Below are 19,952 nucleotides of genomic sequence, written 5' to 3' on the forward strand. Positions count from 1 at the left end.
TAAGAAACAATTATGGTAAATGCAGTGGTATTCTATGTCAGGTTAATGAACATTTGTCGGTTGAAGTCTTGTCTGGTGTCTGTTGAATGCAGTCTTCTTTGGGCTTTTGCCAGAAAGTGCAGGCAAAAAGCTTTGTCAATGTCCATAGACTTACAAAAGTGTTGGGCTAGCGTAAATTTAAAATTTCTAGGGAAACTGGGGGTCTATGGCATAGTACATCAAATATCTGTGTATAAGGTTGTCAAAACTTCTTCTTTAATCCATCTGTTGTCTGTATACAGGATCATCAAATTCCTCGTCCAAGTGGGTCTTTTTACCTTGGAGAAAACGGAAAAACAGGTGAAAGAAACGGACCGTATAATCGCATTTTCATCACATCATTGTCTCTACCGTTGGGTCATAAATCAAATCCATTGGAATTACAATTTCCTCACTCCTTAGACTCACTACCCTGGTACTACGTTTGCACTTCATTAAAGCCTGACCGCATCTAAATATCAAGCCAATCGATATGACAACACCTAAGATACATAGGAGAAACTTCCCAACATCCATTATGACTCCTTGAGCCCATTCTCCTAAACCAGAGAACCAATTTCGCGGGTTCAACCATGACACCCAACCAGTCAGCTCATTACCCACAGCAGCAAGGGTGAGATTGTGTCTCCTGCGAAATTCCCACTTTAATTGGAGAATGTCATCCATCTTTTGGTCTATGACCTCGACCGGATCCTCGGTGCTATTCGTAATATAAGTGCAGCATTTTACACCGTACTGCGTTGCCAGTGTGACACAATATCCGCCTGTTACTGCTGTGAGGTTGTTACTATCTGTTGGCATTCTATCGGCTCTGTATGAAAAGGTCATGGTTTGGTTACTCCATGACACTTCCCAATTTCCCGGCTTTCGGGGATTGGAAATGTTAAACTTATCCACATGATATTGGTGGAGCTTCAAACTAGGGGGACTGGAGATATTAAACCTCCTGTCCACCGGCCTCCCACCACTTAGCTCAAGTACCTCCCCTCAGTGGCGGAACAAGCAAGCGGTGGGCCCAGGTGCGACAAAATGCTTTGGGCCCCCCCCCCATCCAAGTCCACCCCAGGGGCAGTGCGCGCCGTAGGCGCGCGCAAAAATACATAGTGGCGTGGCTTCGTGGGGAAGGGGTGTGGCCACAAAATAATACCAACACAGTAGTCTCCATTATTCAAATTACGCCGCACAGTAGCACCACTACACCAGGTAGAGACCCTTTTACACCTTACAGCGAACAGATTCCTCTTTTTACACATTACAGCAGACAGCGTGCCCTTTTTACACATAACGGCAGACCGCGTGCCCTTGTTACACATTACGGCAGACAGCGTGCCCTTTTTACACATTACAGCAGACAGCGTGCCCTTGTTACACATAGCGGCAGACAGCGCGCCCTTTTTACACATTACGGCAGACAGCGTGCCCTTGTTACACATTACGGCAGACCGCGTGCCCTTGTTACACATTACGGCAGACAGCGTGCCCTTGTTACACATTACGGCAGACAGCGTCCCCATTTTTACACATTACGGCAGGCAGATTCCCCATTTTTACACATAGCAGCAGGCAGATTCCCCATTTTTACACATAGCGTCAGGCAGTCCCCCTGTTTTACACATAGCGTCAGGCAGTCCCCCTTTTTTACACATTACGGCAGGCAGATTCCCCTTTTTACACATTGCGTCGGGCAGATTACCCCTTTTTACACATAGCGGCAGGCAGTCCCCCATTTTTACACATTGCGGCAGGCTGATTCCCCCTTTTTACACATTGCGGCAGGCAGTCCCCCCTTTTTACACATTGCGGCAGGCAGTCCCCCCTTTTTACACATTGCGGCAGGCAATCCCCCCTTTTTACACATTGCTGCAGGCAGTCCCCCCTTTTTACACATTGCTGCAGGCAGTCCCCCCTTTTTACACATTGCGGCAGGCAATCCCCCCTTTTTACACATTGCTGCAGGCAGTCCCCCCTTTTTACACATTGCTGCAGGCAGTCCCCCCTTTTTACACATTGCGGCAGGTATGCCCCCCTTTTTACACAGTGCAGCAGGTAGTCCCCCATTTTTACACAGTGCAGCAGGTAGTCCCCCATTTTTACACAGTGCGGCAGGTAGTCCCCCATTTTTACACATTGCGGCAGGCAGGCACAAGAAAGAAGGAAAGAAGGAAAGAAAGAAGGAAAGAAGGAAAGAAGGAAAGAAAGAAAGAAAGAAAGAAAGAAAGAAAGAAAGAAAGAAAGAAAGAAAGAAAGAAAGAAAGAAGAATTATACTTACCCTCTCCGCTGGCTCAGGCTCCTCGGTGCAGCGTCAGAGACGATTCCCGGGCTTGAGAGAAGGAGGAGGAGGGAGGCAGAGATGGGAGCCGCAGCAGCGCTGTGTTACTGGTGGAGGCGCTGCTGCTGCTGCCCCTCTGCTTCCCTATAGGCTGTTCTCGGAAGACAGCCTATAGGGAAGCAGAGGGGCAGCAGCAGCAGCGCCTCCACCAGTAACAAAGCGCTGCTGCGGCTCCCTTCTCAGCCTCCCTCCTCCTCCTTCCCCCGTCTGTAGTACCGCTGCTCCTCTCCTCTCCTCTCTTCGCCGGGCGGCTGTGCGCTGCGGGCAGCGGTTGCCCGCAGCGCACAGCGGCATGTAATGAGTCAGTTTGACTCATTACATGCTTGGGCCCCTGGACAGAGGCGGGCCCCAGTGCAGTGCACTGCCTGCACTGCCGGTAGTTCCGCCTCTGCCTCCCCTATCGTTAAAGGAAATGGTACTAAGCCTGATTTACTATGGCCTTGAGGTACTTGAGAGCATACCCAACAATCTGTCTGATTTAACACATTACCCACTAAGGAGTGATAGTCACTCAATGGATGCCGGTCCATGTGGATATTAAAACTGGACTGACATTTCTTGATGCACCCATCCTCAACTACATTGTCACAGAGCCTACAGATACAGTTCTCTTCAGCTAACAATCCTTCACAATTCCTTCTATTGTCAATGCTTTCGGATCGTTTTCTGATACTCGCCTTTGCTTGTTGATTATGTTGTTCTTGGAAAACTACGCCTCCATCTTTGTCATCAGAACCCATGCCAGAACCTCTCTCGACCTCCATGGTACTCTCGCCGGAACAGACTGCTCTGGTCAACATCATGGTCAACAGGAAAATCCGGATCACAGTCTCTTGGGGCAAGTCCATCTTAGAGGAGGAAATGGAGAAAAATGAGAAGTGGGAAGGAAATACTTGAAGGAGGTGGGATGGGAAGTTGGAGAAAAACAATAAAAGGGAACAGGGGATCGACAACTGCTTCCGATCTTATGATTTTTCAAAGCTCAGGTGCCGCCTCAGTCCTCCTGAAACAGACGCTCCAGTGATACCACTTCCTCTACCGTCTGTTCTTTATCACGGGACCTCTCTGGATCAGCAACCTTCTTACAATGGGACGAATGAACCCAAGTCTCTCTCTCGGCAACCTTCAATGCTGTAGTGCTAGTCAATAAGACTTGGTATGGTCCTTCCCATCTGTCAATAAGGCAACCTGAGCGTAGAAAATTCCGTATCATTACATAATCCCCAGGTTCAATGTCATGACAATTACTATCTGGTAAATCAGGAATCACCAACTTCAAATTATCATTTTGATTCCTTAGCTGTTTACTCATGTTAATCAAGTATTTTACGGTCACTTCATTGTTACACTTCAAATCATCCTGAGGGTTAATCATAACATGCGGTTGTCGACCAAACAAGATTTCAAAGGAAGACAGATTAAGAGGGGACCTGGGAGTGGTTCTGATGCTGTATAGTACAATGGGTAAAGCTTCTGGCCATGTCAATCCTGTTTCTGCCATAACTTTGCTCAGTTTATTTTTAATAGTGCTGTTCACTCTTTCCACCTTCGCACTCGCCTGTGGACGGTATGGAGTGTGCAGCTTGCTATCAATTCCCATCAACTTACACATTCCTTGAAAGACATCACCTGTAAAATGGGTACCCCTATCACTTTCGATTATTCTAGGGATACCATATCTACATACAAATTCCTGCACAATTTTCTTAGCAGTAAACATAGCGGTATTTGTGGCCGCAGGAAATGCTTCGACCCAATTTGAGAATACATCTATACAAACAAGTACATATTTCAAATTTCGACAAGGGGGTAATTGTATAAAGTCAATCTGTATTACCTGGAAAGGGCCGCCTGTAGGTGGGATATGAGATGGTTCTGTTGGTATTGCCTTTCCGATATTCTTTCTCAAACAGGTAAGGCATGACATTGCTCTTTTACCTGCATGAGATGAAAATCCTGGGGCGCACCAATATGCTCTTACCAACTTACACATTCCCTCCTTGCCCAGATGAGTCAGCCCGTGTGCTGCCTCAGCTAAACATGGAAGATATGCTCTGGGGGCCACTGGTTTACCCTGTCCATCTGTCCAGAGTCCTGAGGACTCCTGGCCATATCCTTTTGCCTTCCAGACTGCCTTTTCCTGTGTGGAACACAAATTTTGCATCTCACACAACTTCTGTGTGTTGATGGTATTGAATACCATCAATTGTGTGGTGTCTGTCTGTCTGGGGGTACCGGCTGCTAACTTAGCAGCTTCATCTGCTCGGCTGTTACCAAGTGATACTGGGTCCTGGCTATATGTGTGTGCTTTACACTTGATAACAGCCACTCTGTCGGGTTCCTGTATCGCTGTTAGAAGCCTTTTGATGTGAGCTGCATGCGCTATCGGTGTACCAGCTGCCGTCATGAAATTTCTGAGGCGCCATAGGGCTCCGAAATCATGAACTACCCCGAAGGCGTATCTAGAATCGGTGTAGATATTGGCTGACTTGTCCTTAGCCAATTCACATGCTCTGGTTAGGGCGACCAGTTCAGCAACCTGGGCTGAGTGAGGTGGGCCTAGCGGTTCTGCTTCTATGGTGCCTTGGTCATCTACGACTGCGTATCCAGTACACAAGTCTCCCAAATCTGACTGTCTGTGACAACTACCGTCAGTGTAGAAAGTAAAGTCTACATCTTCTAGTGGGTTGTCACTGATGTCAGGCCTTGCCGTGAAATTTTGGGTCAAATATTCCATACAATCATGTGTGTCATCCTTTGTATTAAATCCTCCTTCCCCACCACTCTCATCCTCCACCCTTTGTGCCTGTCCAGGCACACCTGGGAGATATGTTGCAGGATTTAATGCACTGCATCTCCTTATGGTGATGTTTACGGGGGCCATTAGTGCCAATTCCCATCTTGTAAACCGCGCTGATGAGACGTGTCTGGTTTGGGCAGAATTTAGCAAGGCTGACACTGCATGTGGTGTATGAATTGTGAGGTTGTGACCTAGCACTACATCTTCGCTTTTCGTTACTAGCAATGCTATCGCAGCAACGCTTCGCAAACATGTGGGGAGGGATCGCGCTACCGTATCTAGCTGAGCGCTGTAGTATGCTACCGGCCTGCTGGCATCACCGTGCTTTTGGGTTAGGACGCCTGCCGCGCAACCAGCACTTTCTGTTCCGTACAGCTCAAAGGGTTTCCCATAGTCTGGCATACCTAATGCTGGCGCCTGCGTTAGGCACTGTTTAAGTCGCTCAAATGCCATCTCGGATTCGTCTGTATGCGAAATCCGATCAGGTTTGTTTGAGGAGACCATCTCCTGCAAAGGTAACGCTAGAATGGAAAACCCTGGGATCCAGTTACGGCAATACCCACACATTCCTAAAAACGTTCTGATCTGTTGCTGGGTTTGTGGCAGAGTCATGTCTCTAATTGCTTGAATTCTATCAGCGGTCAGGTGTCTCAGTCCTTGTGTTAGACAGTGTCCCAAATATTTTACTTTAGTTTGGCATAATTGCAACTTGTCTTTGGAAACCTTGTGTCCTGTGTCTGAAAGATGAAACAGGAGCTGTTTCGTATCCTTCAGGGACGCTTCCAATGAATCTGAACACAGTAGTAAATCATCCACATACTGTATCAATACTGATCCACTCTCTGGTTGGAAAGACTGTAAACAATCATGCAAAGCCTGGGAAAATATACTTGGACTATCTATGAAACCTTATGGTAATCGAGTCCATGTGTATTGGACTCCTCTGTATGTAAATGCAAACAAATATTGGCTGTCAGGATGCAGGGGTACCGAAAAGAAAGCGGAGCAGAGGTCAATAACAGTGAAAAATTTTGCAGTGGGAGGGATCTGCATAAGGATGACAGCTGGATTTGGCACTACGGGGAACTGACTCTCAACTATTTTGTTAATCCCCCTTAGATCCTGCACTAGCCTGTAACCCCTCCCCCCACTCTTTTTCACAGGGAAGATGGGACTATTGGCAGTGCTGGATGTTCTTACCAAAATGCCCTGTTGTAGCAAGCGCTCTATTACTGGGTAAACTCCTAACTCCACCTCTGGCTTCAGTGGGTATTGTGGGATTTTTGGAGCTATCCTACCATCTTTTACTTGCACAACTACTGGAGCTACGTTTGCCATTAATCCAGTGTCTTGTCCATCTTTAGTCCACAGTGACTCTAGTATTTGAGATGTCATTTCTTCTACCTGGGATGGATTCCTATTTAACATAACAGTGTGGGACATTAATTTTGATGGGGAGTCTAACATGTCTCGTACTTCCTGAGCGTGATTCTCATGTATGTCTAAGAATACACCCTCAGGAGTACAATAAATGACGCACCCCATTTTACACAATAAATCTCTTCCCAGGAGATTAGTCGGTGCCGATGCCGCCAGCAAAAAGGAATGCTTGGTGTGCAAAGGCCCTACTGTAACCTCGGCTGGTTTGCTAACAGGGTAGTGCTGGACTACTCCCGTTACTCCCATGGCTGGAATTGTCTTACCAGTGGTTCTCATGCCCACTGTCGAATTTATCACTGATTTGGCCGCCCCCGTATCTACAAGAAAGTTTAATGATTTACCAGCTACATTAATTGCAATTTCGGGTTCACTTCCAAGACTTGCAATCATTTTTACTGGCTGCAGATTACAGATGTGGCCACACCCCTATTGGGTATGGTGACCTCCCTGAATCGCGCTGGCAGCAACTACTTGAGAGGGAGTTAACTGGGAACTACCAGAGGCTTGCCAGTCTCTGTTCGGGGGATATCTTTTTGTTTCCCCTGCATGTGGCTCATAACTCCGTTTCTGCGGACCCTGATCCCAATGTCGTGCGTCGTGTCGTTGTCTAGGGGGTTGATAAGACTTTTGTGTATTTCTCGATTTACAGTCTCGTGCAAAGTGTCCCTCTCTATGACAGGAATAACAGGTTACCACATTTGACTTACCCACAGGGTTTGGTGATCTATACAAAGGCTGCCTTGTGGTCAGGGCCTGTATACTTACGGCCATTAACTTATCACTTTGTGACTCCCTGTGTCTGGTGATATTCCGATCGTGATCAACAGCTGCCTCTCTCAAAGTAGCCACCGACAGACCTCGCCAACATGGTTGCGTGGTCTGTACCCTTGTCTTTAATGCTTCTTTTAAACCATCCATTAGCACAGATACTGCTACTTCTCTATGATTTATGTTGGTTTTAATGTCCTCTATGCCTGTGTATTTGGCCATATCTAGTAATGCCCTGTGAAAATATTCTGCAGCTGTTTCTGACTCCTTTTGTTTAATGGAGAAAATTTTGTTCCACTTAACTACAGCTGGAAAATACTCTTTTAACTGTAAATGTATTCTTTTTACATTGTCTTGATTGTACACATCTGAAAGGGGTACATCATGGTCTAATCCACAGTCAGCTACAAATTGAGCTGAGTCGACATTGGAGGGTAAACATGCCCTCAGCAATATCTGCCAGTCTTTGTTATTGGGCTCTACAGTGTTCCCTAGGTCTCTGATGTATTTCTGGCTAGCAACTAGATCTTTCCTAGGATCAGGGAATTCAGACACTATGGTTCTTAATTCCATTCGGGAAAACGGGCTGTACATGGCAATGTTTCTGATAGGAGTGACTCCTGTGGTGTCCGTTTTCCCATTGGGAACTGCGATTACCCTAACGGGAGCAAGTTTAATAACCTCATTCTGATTAGATTCTACAGCCTGCGGTGAAATGGTTTCAGCATAGTGTAAGGTGCCGTACTTACCCGTTGATACGACCTCACCTGTCCCTCCGCTAGGGGCCTTTGTTACTAATCTTAAGGGTTGGGCCGTGCCTACTGTTGTCTCTGATATGGTGGCTGCTAGAGAGAGCGCCGATATTGTTGATGCTTCGTCCTCTTGATCACACTCCTGGGGAAAGTTTAAAACAGGGTACAACTTGCACGGGTTAATACTTGCATTAGTTAACTTATTAACATTATCCTTAACATTTATACAGTTGCTAAGTGCCTGTTTGTTACCCCCTGATGCGTCATTCTCCGCAACCAATTTCTCTCCTGATATATATGGTGGCGGCGGTGCCGTGGCTATCAGTTTCCTGATAGGGTTAGATCCCGCCGCCTGAGCCAATCCTCTCTGTATTTCACCCTCCTGTTGCCATAACTGCAAATAATCATAATGTTTGATCCGTCTCTTTGTTGATTTAATGAGACATATCCTTCTCCTTAGATTTAGTAACACATCTGGGCTAAAGCTGCCTACTCTTGGGAACTTTTCCCCGTCATTTACAGTCATTCTTTCCCATTCATCACATAAAACCTCTGTGTGTGAACCGTATTTTTCACACATTACATACCTTGCCGACCCGATTGGTCGGTTTACTGAATCAACCCGAACCGAGGTTGATCGCCCCCTACCTGAACAACTGGCCCCCATAACTTGCAGGTGTTGCTTTAGCTTCAGCGAACCCTTACAAAAACCAAGATGTTCAAGATAGGCTGACGGTGGCGGTTTACCGAGTACCCCACTCTCTCGCCCACGCCGACCAATACGACCTACACACTGCCCTAGTGCTGGCGTACTCGACCCAGGGCCCCTGCGACCTGAACCGCTATTTACTGGAACATGTGAGGGTGATCCGCAGAGCACTTACTCTTTCCAGTAACTATTGGTTGCTGGATAGTCCCTGAGTGACCAACGAACTTCCCTTAAAATAAAAAAAATTACACAAATCACGTTAGAATGTACAAATAGCGTTTATGATCCCTTTTCGTATGCAAATGGTACTGGGTCAAATTACTAACTAATGCACACAATTACGTGCGGTACAATCAGTCTGCACATAAGCAACTAATCTTATGTGCGGAGCGACCAGTGGAATCGAAAATTGCGGCTGCGAATTCCTTCAGCATGAGCTTTAATGGCCTATATGGGTTCTGCACCAACCCCCTGGGTTGTGCTCTTTTCTCTATTTATAGCGGACTTCCTTGTCTGCTGTACCTTGGACCTCCTGGTCTGTTCTGGACCTCCTGGTCTGTGCTACAATATGACCTCCTGGTCTGCTATACTCTAATGCTCAGATTTTATGTTTAACAAGGGATGCCTCCCTAGCCACCATGCACGTCACTTACATGTATGTACCCGGCGAGAACTCGACTTCTTGTGGTTCAACCTCAAAAAATTGTATAAACTTATATATGCAAACACTCACTCACCACATGTACACTTTTGTTTCTATTTCTATTTCTGCGCAGAAATTTCTTTCCTTTAGACCAGATGAGTCGTAAATTTAGAGAAGGATCTATTAAATTAAATTTCAGACACTAAAATTGACTTGCGCTATTTATCGCGTTGCCACCTTTTCGCCTGAAAAAAAAAATAACACTATCGTGTGATTTGTTACGTGGGCGTACCCAGACGCTCCGTTGCGTAATATACGCTGCGTGCGTCGGCTTTTGGGTTGCGTGCGCGAGTCTCAGTCTTTTGTTAGAGACACGTGTACGCAAGGCAGGTATCCACCGTAACACAATTAACACGTTCACGTTTATCAATGTAGGTGATCCTCGATCATCTACCGATCACCACACAAGTCTCTCCTTGTATCTTAGGCAAAGCTGTGTGCGTGCTTTACAAATTACCCCTTAAATGTATTACCTTTACTTTTTTTAACTACTGATAGCAACAAATCTTTCTTAGCCCGTTAACAATTGTGAAATGGCAAACAGGAGAGTGATATGAAGATACACAAATGAAAAGAAATGCAGATATATGCGTGCGTGCGTACGCAAGACAGAAATAAACAGTTTTATAAGACACTAGCGTGTTGTTCTTACCTCCGGTTCCGGATTCCTTCAGCACCCTTTACTAAGCGAAGCAGACGCTTATCCAGACAGCACTACGAGGAATATGACCTCCCGCCCTTTGCTGATGGATAATGTCTGCTGAAATTACCTAGTGCAGATATGTGAAGGACGGACGAGCCGCCAATTGTTAAAGCACAATATTTATCTTACTTAAAACCCTTTAAGAGGTCTAAGAACACTGTACGCTATTGACGTATGGAATACCGTAAGGGTACGCACGTTGCGTAGCAATCGCTTAGCCGTAGTCGAGACGCTCAAGCGTCACGTTCGCTCACGGCCAAGAGACCACAGGCGGGCACGCTATTGACTGCCGACTAACGTAATGGTTCGCTATTAGCGTAGCGGACGCTCGGGACCACGAGGAGATCACCAGCGGCGCAGACGCTCACAATGTTAAACCTTTATAACTATACCATAAACAATGTACTTATACTGTAAATCCTTGTGTAGTGATAAGATGAGAATGCAACACTGTGTAAGCGGGTTTACACTAAAGCTGTTTGAGCGATAGAGACGCTCCTATTACCCACTGCAATATAATGAACACACAATACCGGTCTAAGGGTCTAACGCCTTTTAAGGAAATGAATGAACGTTCAAAAAGAATAATACAATACAAGTCATACACTACCAATATAACATAGACTACCTAACCAGATAACTACACATGAAATACAATATTAGTACAATAACTATATAAGAGAAACGAGAGAGAAAGAGAAGAGAGAGAGAGAGAGATATGGCTCACAATAACAAGAAAGACAATAGGATTGCGGAGAAAACTTACGCTGAAGGGAAACAATCGCATGCGCCTCTGGATATCCAGCTCCCGATTATCAGCAATGAGAACCGTTGAAGAGATTAGAAAGCTGGCCCAGGTCGGCTTGTCCTTTTATACCCTACACATAATACAGTACAATGGTCCTATATTCTTATTGTTCATTGGACACAGGAATTCCTCTTCGCATTATAACAAAAGGTCATAGGTTGATTCATACAGGTGGGCTGTGACTATTTCCAACTGCTCAGGTGGGTGGGAAACTAGGTTTCCCGCCGCATGGATAATAAAGTGCAAATATAGTAAAAGTCCATAAACTTCTTATGTCCATAACTATTCGCACGAGCGATTAATCCGCTTCAAACCAACACCGTAATATTGCTAATTAAATACTCTTCCGATGGATACTAAACACCACTGTATAACCCTTGTCTGACCCTTCGTATCAAACAAAGAGGGATCTCTCTGTCCATGAACATGCTACATTAACTAAACTTTCAGACTCTATCAAAGGGACCATAATCTACAAAATACATTATATGGTGAAAATATGTAACGATTGAGTCGCACGCTAGATGCACATAAACTCTACCGTAAATGCGCATACAGTGCGCCTGCGGGTGCACGTAACGGCGGGTATGCGCACGCACGGGAGAGCGCGCGCATGCGCAGCGAGGACACATATGAGGTGCAAATATGGCAGTGTGCATCATGATATTTTTCTGACTTTGACACTGTATATAACACATGTAACTGTGAGAGGGAAGGTGGCCCCTCTCAGCTCTGGGCCCCATAGCAGCTGCACTCCCTGCACCTATGGTAGCTACACCCTGTATATAACACATGTAACTGTGACAGGGAAGGTGGGGCCCTCTCAGCTCTGGGCCCCATAGCAGCTGCACTGCCTGCACTTATGGTAGCTACACCCTTTATATAACACATGTAACTGTGACAGGGAAGGTGGCCCCTCCCAGCTCTGGGTCCCATAGCAGCCGCACTCCCTGCACCTATGGTAGCTACACCCTGTATATAACACATGTAACTGTGACAGGGAAGGTGGCCCCTCTCAGCTCTGGGCCCCATAGCAGCTGCACTCCCTGCACCTATGGTAGCTACTCCCTGTATATAACACATGTAACTGTGACAGGGAAGGTGGCCCCTCCCAGCTCTGGGTCCCATAGCAGCCGCACTCCCTGCACCTATGGTAGCTACACCCTGTATATAACACATGTGACTGTGACAGGGAAGGTGGCCCCTCTCAGCTTTGGGCCCCATAGCAGCTGCACTGCCTGCACCTATGGTAGCTACACCCTGTATATAACACATGTAACTGTGACAGGGAAGATGGCCCCTCTCAGCTCTGGGCCCCATAGCAGCTGCACTGCCTGCACCTATGGTAGCTACACCCTGTATATAACACATGTAACTGTGACAGGGAAGGTGGCCCCTCTCAGCTCTGGGCCCCATAGCAGCTGCACTCCCTGCACCTATGGTAGTTACACCCTGTATAATATAACACATGTAACTGTGACAGGGAAGGTGGGCCCCTCTCAGCTCTGTGCCCCATAGCATCTGCACTCCCTGCACCTATGGTAGCTACACCCTGTATATAACACATGTAACTGTGACAGGGAAGGTGGGCCCCCTCTCAGCTCTGGGCCCCATAGCAGCTGCACTCCCTGCATCTATGGTAGCTACACCCTGTATATAACACATGTAACTGTGACAGGGAAGGTGGCCCCCTCTAAGCTCTGGGCCCCATAGCAGCTGCACTCCCTGCATCTATGGTAGCTACACCCTCTATATAACACATGTAACTGTGACAGGGAAGGTGGCTCCTCTCAGCTCTGTGCCCATAGCAGCTGCATTCCCTGCACCTATGGTAGCCACACCCTGTATATAACACATGTAACTGTGACAGGGAAGGTGGGGCCCTCTCAGCTCTGGGCCCCATAGCAGCTGCACTGCCTGCACTTATGGTAGCTACTCCCTGTATATAACACATGTAACTGTGACAGGGAAGGTGGCCCCTCCCAGCTCTGGGTCCCATAGCAGCCGCTCTCCCTGCACCTATGGTAGCTACACCCTGTATATAACACATGTAACTGTGACAGGGAAGGTGGCCCCTCTCAGCTCTGGGCCCCATAGCAGCTGCACTGCCTGCACCTATGGTAGCTACACCCTGTATATAACACATGTAACTGTGACAGGGAAGGTGGCCCCTCTCAGCTCTGGGCCCCATAGCAGCTGCACTGCCTGCACCTATGGTAGCTACACCCTGTATATAACACATGTGACTGTGACAGGGAAGGTGGCCCCTTTCAGCTTTGGGCCCCATAGCAGCTGCACTGCCTGCACCTATGGTAGCTACACCCTGTATATAACACATGTAACTGTGACAGGGAAGGTGGCCCCTCTCAGCTCTGGGCCCCATAGCAGCTGCACTGCCTGCACCTATGGTAGCTACACCCTGTATATAACACATGTAACTGTGACAGGGAAGGTGGCCCCTCTCAGCTCTGGGCCCCATAGCAGCTGCACTCCCTGCACCTATGGTAGTTACACCCTGTATAATATAACACATGTAACTGTGACAGGGAAGGTGGGCCCCTCTCAGCTCTGTGCCCCATAGCATCTGCACTCCCTGCACCTATGGTAGCTACACCCTGTATATAACACATGTAACTGTGACAGGGAAGGTGGCCCCCTCTCAGCTCTGGGCCCCATAGCAGCTGCACTCCCTGCATCTATGGTAGCTACACCCTCTATATAACACATGTAACTGTGACAGGGAAGGTGGCTCCTCTCAGCTCTGTGCCCATAGCAGCTGCATTCCCTGCACCTATGGTAGCCACACCCTGTATATAACACATGTAACTGTGACAGGGAAGGTGGGGCCCTCTCAGCTCTGGGCCCCATAGCAGCTGCACTGCCTGCACTTATGGTAGCTACTCCCTGTATATAACACATGTAACTGTGACAGGGAAGGTGGCCCCTCCCAGCTCTGGGTCCCATAGCAGCCGCACTCCCTGCACCTATGGTAGCTACACCCTGTATATAACACATGTAACTGTGACAGGGAAGGTGGCCCCTCTCAGCTCTGGGCCCCATAGCAGCTGCACTGCCTGCACCTATGGTAGCTACACCCTGTATATAACACATGTAACTGTGACAGGGAAGGTGGCCCCTCTCAGCTCTGGGCCCCATAGCAGCTGCACTGCCTGCACCTATGGTAGCTACACCCTGTATATAACACATGTAACTGTGACAGGGAAGGTGGCCCCTCTCAGCTCTGGGCCCCATAGCAGCTGCACTGCCTGCACCTATGGTAGCTACACCCTGTATATAACACATGTAACTGTGACAGGGAAGGTGGGTCCCTCTCAGCTCTGGGCCCCATAGCAGCTGAACTCCCTGCACCTATGGTAGCTACACCCCTGTATATAACACATGTAACTGTGACAGGGAAGGTGGCCCCTCTCAGCTCTGGGCCCCATAGCAGCTGCACTTCCTGCACCTATGGTAGCTACACCCTGTATATAACACATGTAACTGTGACAGGGAAGGTGGCCCCTCTCAGCTCTGGGCCCCATAGCAGCTGCACTCCCTGCACCTATGGTAGCTACACCCTGTATATAACACATGTAACTGTGACAGGGAAGTTGGCTCCTCTCAGCTCTGGTCCCATAGCAGCTGCACTCCCTGCACCTATGGTAGCTACGCCCTGTATATAAAACATGTAACTGTGCCAGGGAAGATGGCCCCTCTCAGCTCTGTGCCCATAGCAGCTGCACTCCCTGCACCTATGGTAGCTACACCCTGTATATAACACATGTAACTGTGACAGGGAAGGTGGGCCCCTATCAGCTCTTGGCCCCATAGCAGCTGCACTGCCTGCACTTATGGTAGCTACACCCTGTATATAACACATGTAACTGTGACAGGGAAGGTGGACCCCTATCAGCTCTGGGCCCCATAGCAGCTGCACTGCCTGCACCTATGGTAGCTACACCCTGTATATAACACATGTAACTGTGACAGGGAAGGTGGCCTCTCTCAGCTCTGGCCCCATAGCAGCTGCACTCCCTGCACCTATGGTAGCTACACCCTGTATATAACACATGTAACTGTGACAGGGAAGGTGGCCCCTCTCAGCTCTGAGCCCCATAGCAGCTGCACTCCCTGCACCTATGGTAGCTACACCCTGTATATAACACATGTAACTGTGACAGGGAAGTTGGCCCCTCCCAGCTCTGGGTCCCATAGCAGCTGCGCTCCCTGCACCTATGGTAGCTACACCCTGTATATAACACATGTAACTGTGACAGGGAAGGTGGCCCCTCTCAGCTCTGAGCCCCATAGCAGCTGCACTCCCTGCACCTATGGTAGCTACACCCTGTATATAACACATGTAACTGTGACAGGGAAGGTGGCCCCTCTCAGCTCTGGGCCCCATAGCAGCTGCACTGCCTGCACCTATGGTAGCTACACCCTGTATATAACACATGTAACTGTGACAGGGAAGGTGGCCCCTCTCAGCTCTGGGCCCCATAGCAGCTGCACTGCCTGCACCTATAGTAGCTACACCCTGTATATAACACATGTAACTGTGACAGGGAAGGTGGCTCCTCTCAGCTCTGGGCCCATAGCAGCTGCACTCCCTGCACCTATGGTAGCTACGCCCTGTATATAACACATGTAACTGTGACAGGGAAGGTGGCCCCTCTCAGCTCTGTGCCCATAGCAGCAGCACTCCCTGCACCTATGGTAGCTACACCCTGTATATAACACATGTAACTGTGACAGGGAAGGTGGCCCCTCTCAGCTCTGGGCCCCATAGCAGCTGCACTGCCTGCACCTATGGTAGCTACACCCTGTATATAACACATGTAACTGTGACAGGGAAGGTGGCTCCTCTCAGCTCTGTGCCCCATAGCAGCTGCACTCCCTGCACCTATGGTAGCTACACCCTGTATATAACACATGTAACTGTGACAGGGAAGGTGGCCCCTCTCAGCTCTGGCCCGATAGCAGCTGTACTCCCTGCACCTATGGTAGCCAAACCCTGTATATAACACATGTAACTGTGACAGGGAAGGTGGCTCCTCTCAGCTCTGGGCCCATAGCAGCTGCACTCCCTGCACCTATGGTAGTTACACCCTGTATATAACACATGTAACTGTGACAGGGAAGGTGGGCCCCTATCAGCTCTGGGCCCCATAGCAGCTGCACTCCCTGCACCTATGGTAGCTACACCCTGTATATAACACATGTAACTGTGACAGGGAAGGTGGCCTCTCTCAGCTCTGGGCCACATAGCAGCTGCACTCCCTGCACCTATGGTAGCTACACCCTGTATATAACACATGTGACTGTGACAGGGAAGGTGGCTCCTCTCAGCTCTGGCCCCATAGCAGCTGCACTCCCTGCACCTATGGTAGCTACACCCTGTATATAACACATGTAACTGTGACAGGGAAGGTGGGCCCCTCTCAGCTCTGGGCCCCATAGCAGCTGCACTCCCTGCACCTATGGTAGCTACACCCTGTATATAACACATGTAACTGTGACAGGGAAGGTGGCCCCTCTCAGCTCTGGGCCCCATAGCAGCTGCACTCCCTGCACCTATGGTAGCTACGCCCTTGTCTTCAGGGCAGCTGACCTTGTACCGGAGCAATACTGAATGGCTCTAGCGACCTGGTATCTCCCAACACAACGCACAGAGAGTTGGATGCTTAGGGTCTGATTCTTGGTTTGGAATAAAGCAAAAAAAGAGCCAGTAACTTTGCACCTGGAAAAGCCGTGTTGCAATTAGTGATGACTGGGTTCGGTTCCTCGGGATCTGAACCCCCCCGAACTTCACCCATTTTACACGGTTCCGAGGCAGACTCGAATCTTCCCGCCTTGCTCGGTTAACCCGAGCGCACCGGAACGTCCTCATCCCGCTGTCGGATTCTCGCGAGATTCGTATTCTATATAAGGAGCCGTGCGTCGCCGCCATTTTCACTCATGCATTGGAGATGATAGCGAGAGGACGTGCAGCGTTCTCTCAGTTTCTGTGCTCAGTGTGCTGCAAATATCTGTGCTTAGTGTGCTGCAAATATCTGTGCTCAGTGTGCTGCAAATATCTGTGCTCAGTGTGCTGCAAATATCTGTGCTCAGTGTGCTACAAATATCTTTGCTCAGTGTGCTGCAAATATCTGTGCTCAGTGTGCTGCAAATATCTGTGCTCAGTGTGCTGAAAATATCTACGTTCTCTGCCTGAAAAACGCTCCATATCTGTGCTGCATTGTAGTATATAGTAGGAGGACAGAGCAGAATGTTGCTGTGACCACCAGTATATATATATATATATATATATATATATATATATATATATAGCAGTACGGTACAGTAGTCCACTGCTCTGCCTACCTTTTTGTCGTCAAGTATACTATGCATCCATACCTGTGCTGCATTTTAGTTGTGCGCAGTATATAGTAGGAGGGGACAGTGCAGAATGTTGCTGTGACCACCAGTATATGTATAAAGCAGTACGGTACAGTAGTCCACTGCTCTACCTACCTCTGTGTCGTCAAGTATACTATGCATCCATACCTGTGCTGCATTTTAGTTGTGCGCAGTATATAGTAGGAGGGGACAGTGCAGAATGTTGCTGTGACCACCAGTATATATATAGCAGTACGGTACAGTAGTCCACTGCTCTACCTACCTCTGTGTCGTCAAGTATACTATGCATCCATACCTGTGCTGCATTTTAGTTGTGGCAGTATATAGTAGGAGGGGACAGTGCAGAATGTTGCTGTGACCACCAGTATATATATAGCAGTACGGTACAGTAGTCCACTGCTCTACCTCTGTGTCATCAAGTATACTATGCATCCATACCTGTGCTGCATTTTAGTTGTGCGCAGTATATAGTAGGAGGGGACAGTGCAGAATGTTGGTGTGACCATCAGTATATATATATATATAGCAGTACGGTACAGTAGTCCACTGCTCTACCTACCTCTGTGTCGTCAAGTATACTATGCATCCATACCTGTGCTGCATTTTAGTTGTGCGCAGTATATAGTAGGAGGGGACAGTGCAGAATGTTGCTGTGACCACCAGTATATATATATAGCAGTACGGTACAGTAGTCCACTGCTCTACCTACCTCTGTGTCGTCAAGTATACTATGCATCCATACCTGTGCTGCATTTTAGTTGTGGCAGTATATAGTAGGATGGGACAGTGCAGAATGTTGCTGTGACCACAAGTATATATATAGCAGTACGGTACAGTAGTCCACTGCTCTACCTACCTCTGTGTCGTCAAGTATACTACAAAAGTTCAGTAAAATGACCCAAAAATCAAAATTAAAAGCGTCTGATGAGAAGCGCTAACTTGCCAATATGACATTTACGACACGGAGTGGCAAGGAACGGCTGAGGCCCTGGCCTATGTTCATGGCTAGTGGTTCAGATTCACATGAGGATGGAAGCACTCATCCTCTCGCTAGAAAACTGCAGTTCCACTCCTTGATGGGCCAGGTGTTTGTGTCGGCCACTTGGGTCGCTTAGCTTAGTCACACAGCTACCTCATTGCACCTCTTTTTTTCTTTGCATCATGTGCTGTTTGGGGACTATTTTTTAAATCTGCCATCCTGTCTGACACTGCAGTGCCACTCCTAGATGGGCCAGGTGTTTGTGCCGGCCACTTGGGTCGCTTAGCTTAGTCACACAGCTACCTCATTGCACCTCTTTTTTTCTTTGCATCATGTGCTGTTTGGGGACTATTTTTAAAATCTGCCATCCTGTCTGACACTGCAGTGCCACTCCTAGAAGGGCCAGGTGTTTGTGTCGGCCACTTGGGTAGCTTAGCTTAGTCACACAGCTACCTCATTGCACCTCTTTTTTTCTTTGCATCATGTGCTGTTTGGGGACTATTTTTAAAATCTGCCATCCTGTCTGACACTGCAGTGCCACTCCTAGATGGGCCAGGTGTTTGTGTCGGCCACTTGGGTCGCTTAGCTTAGTCACACAGCTACCTCATTGCGCCTCTTTTTTTTCTTTGCATCATGTGCTGTTTGGGGACAATTTTTTTGAAGTGCCATCCTGCCTGACACTGCAGTGCCACTCCTAGATGGGCCAGGTGTTTGTATCAGCCACTTGGGTCGCTTAGCTTAGCCATCCAGCGACCTCGGTGCAAATTTTAGGACTAAAAATAATATTGTGAGGTGTGAGGTGTTCAGAATAGACTGGAAATGAGTGGAAATTATGGTTATTGAGGTTAATAATACTATGGGATCAAAATGACCCCCAAATTCTATGATTTAAGCTGTTTTTGAGGTGTTTTTGTAAAAAAAACACCCGAATCCAAAACACACCCGAATCCGACAAAAAAATTTCAGGGAGGTATTGGCAAAACGCGTCCGAATCCAAAACACGGCCGCGGAACCGAATCCAAAACCAAAACACAAAACCCGAAAAATTTCCGGTGCACATCACTAGTTGCAATGCAGGGTAAATACTGTCTGCTTTTGCATGTTGCCCACACATGCTGGACAATTTAGACACGCTCTCACTTTCATTTACATCTCTGCACATCTTCCATCTGCCCCCCTCTTGCAGTGCAGCATGGTGTTACCAAGGTGGCCAGTTACTTGCTTTGTTCCCAGCTCAGTGTCAGGCCCCTAATTAACAAGGCCAGGGGACATCAGGGCTAATGAATAATCTGAGGGATTAATTACTGTTTGCACGCAATGCCAAAATTTACAAATGTCACTTACTGTATAGACGCAATTCAACCTAAATAAATAAAACCTTCAAACAAAACATTCAGAGTATAAATACACCAGTAGCTAGTGACACCACGAGGCATGAGGCACAGGTAGCCTCTCCTTCCTCAGCGATGTCACGAGTGAACAAAGAGGTTGCATTCTCCTGAATATATCTCTAACTCCACAG

The 19,952-nt window shown here is 47.8% G+C and overlaps 1 protein-coding gene across 1 annotated transcript in view; it reads left to right on the forward strand.

Moving 5' to 3' along the window:
* Positions 1 to 19,952, forward strand: part of HSD17B2 (hydroxysteroid 17-beta dehydrogenase 2) — a 129,542-nt gene that overhangs the window by 65,532 nt on the left and 44,058 nt on the right. The gene's annotated exons all lie outside the window — the stretch shown is intronic.

This window comes from Pseudophryne corroboree, chromosome 11, assembly GCF_028390025.1.
Source record: "Pseudophryne corroboree isolate aPseCor3 chromosome 11, aPseCor3.hap2, whole genome shotgun sequence".
Lineage (NCBI taxonomy): Eukaryota > Metazoa > Chordata > Amphibia > Anura > Myobatrachidae > Pseudophryne > Pseudophryne corroboree.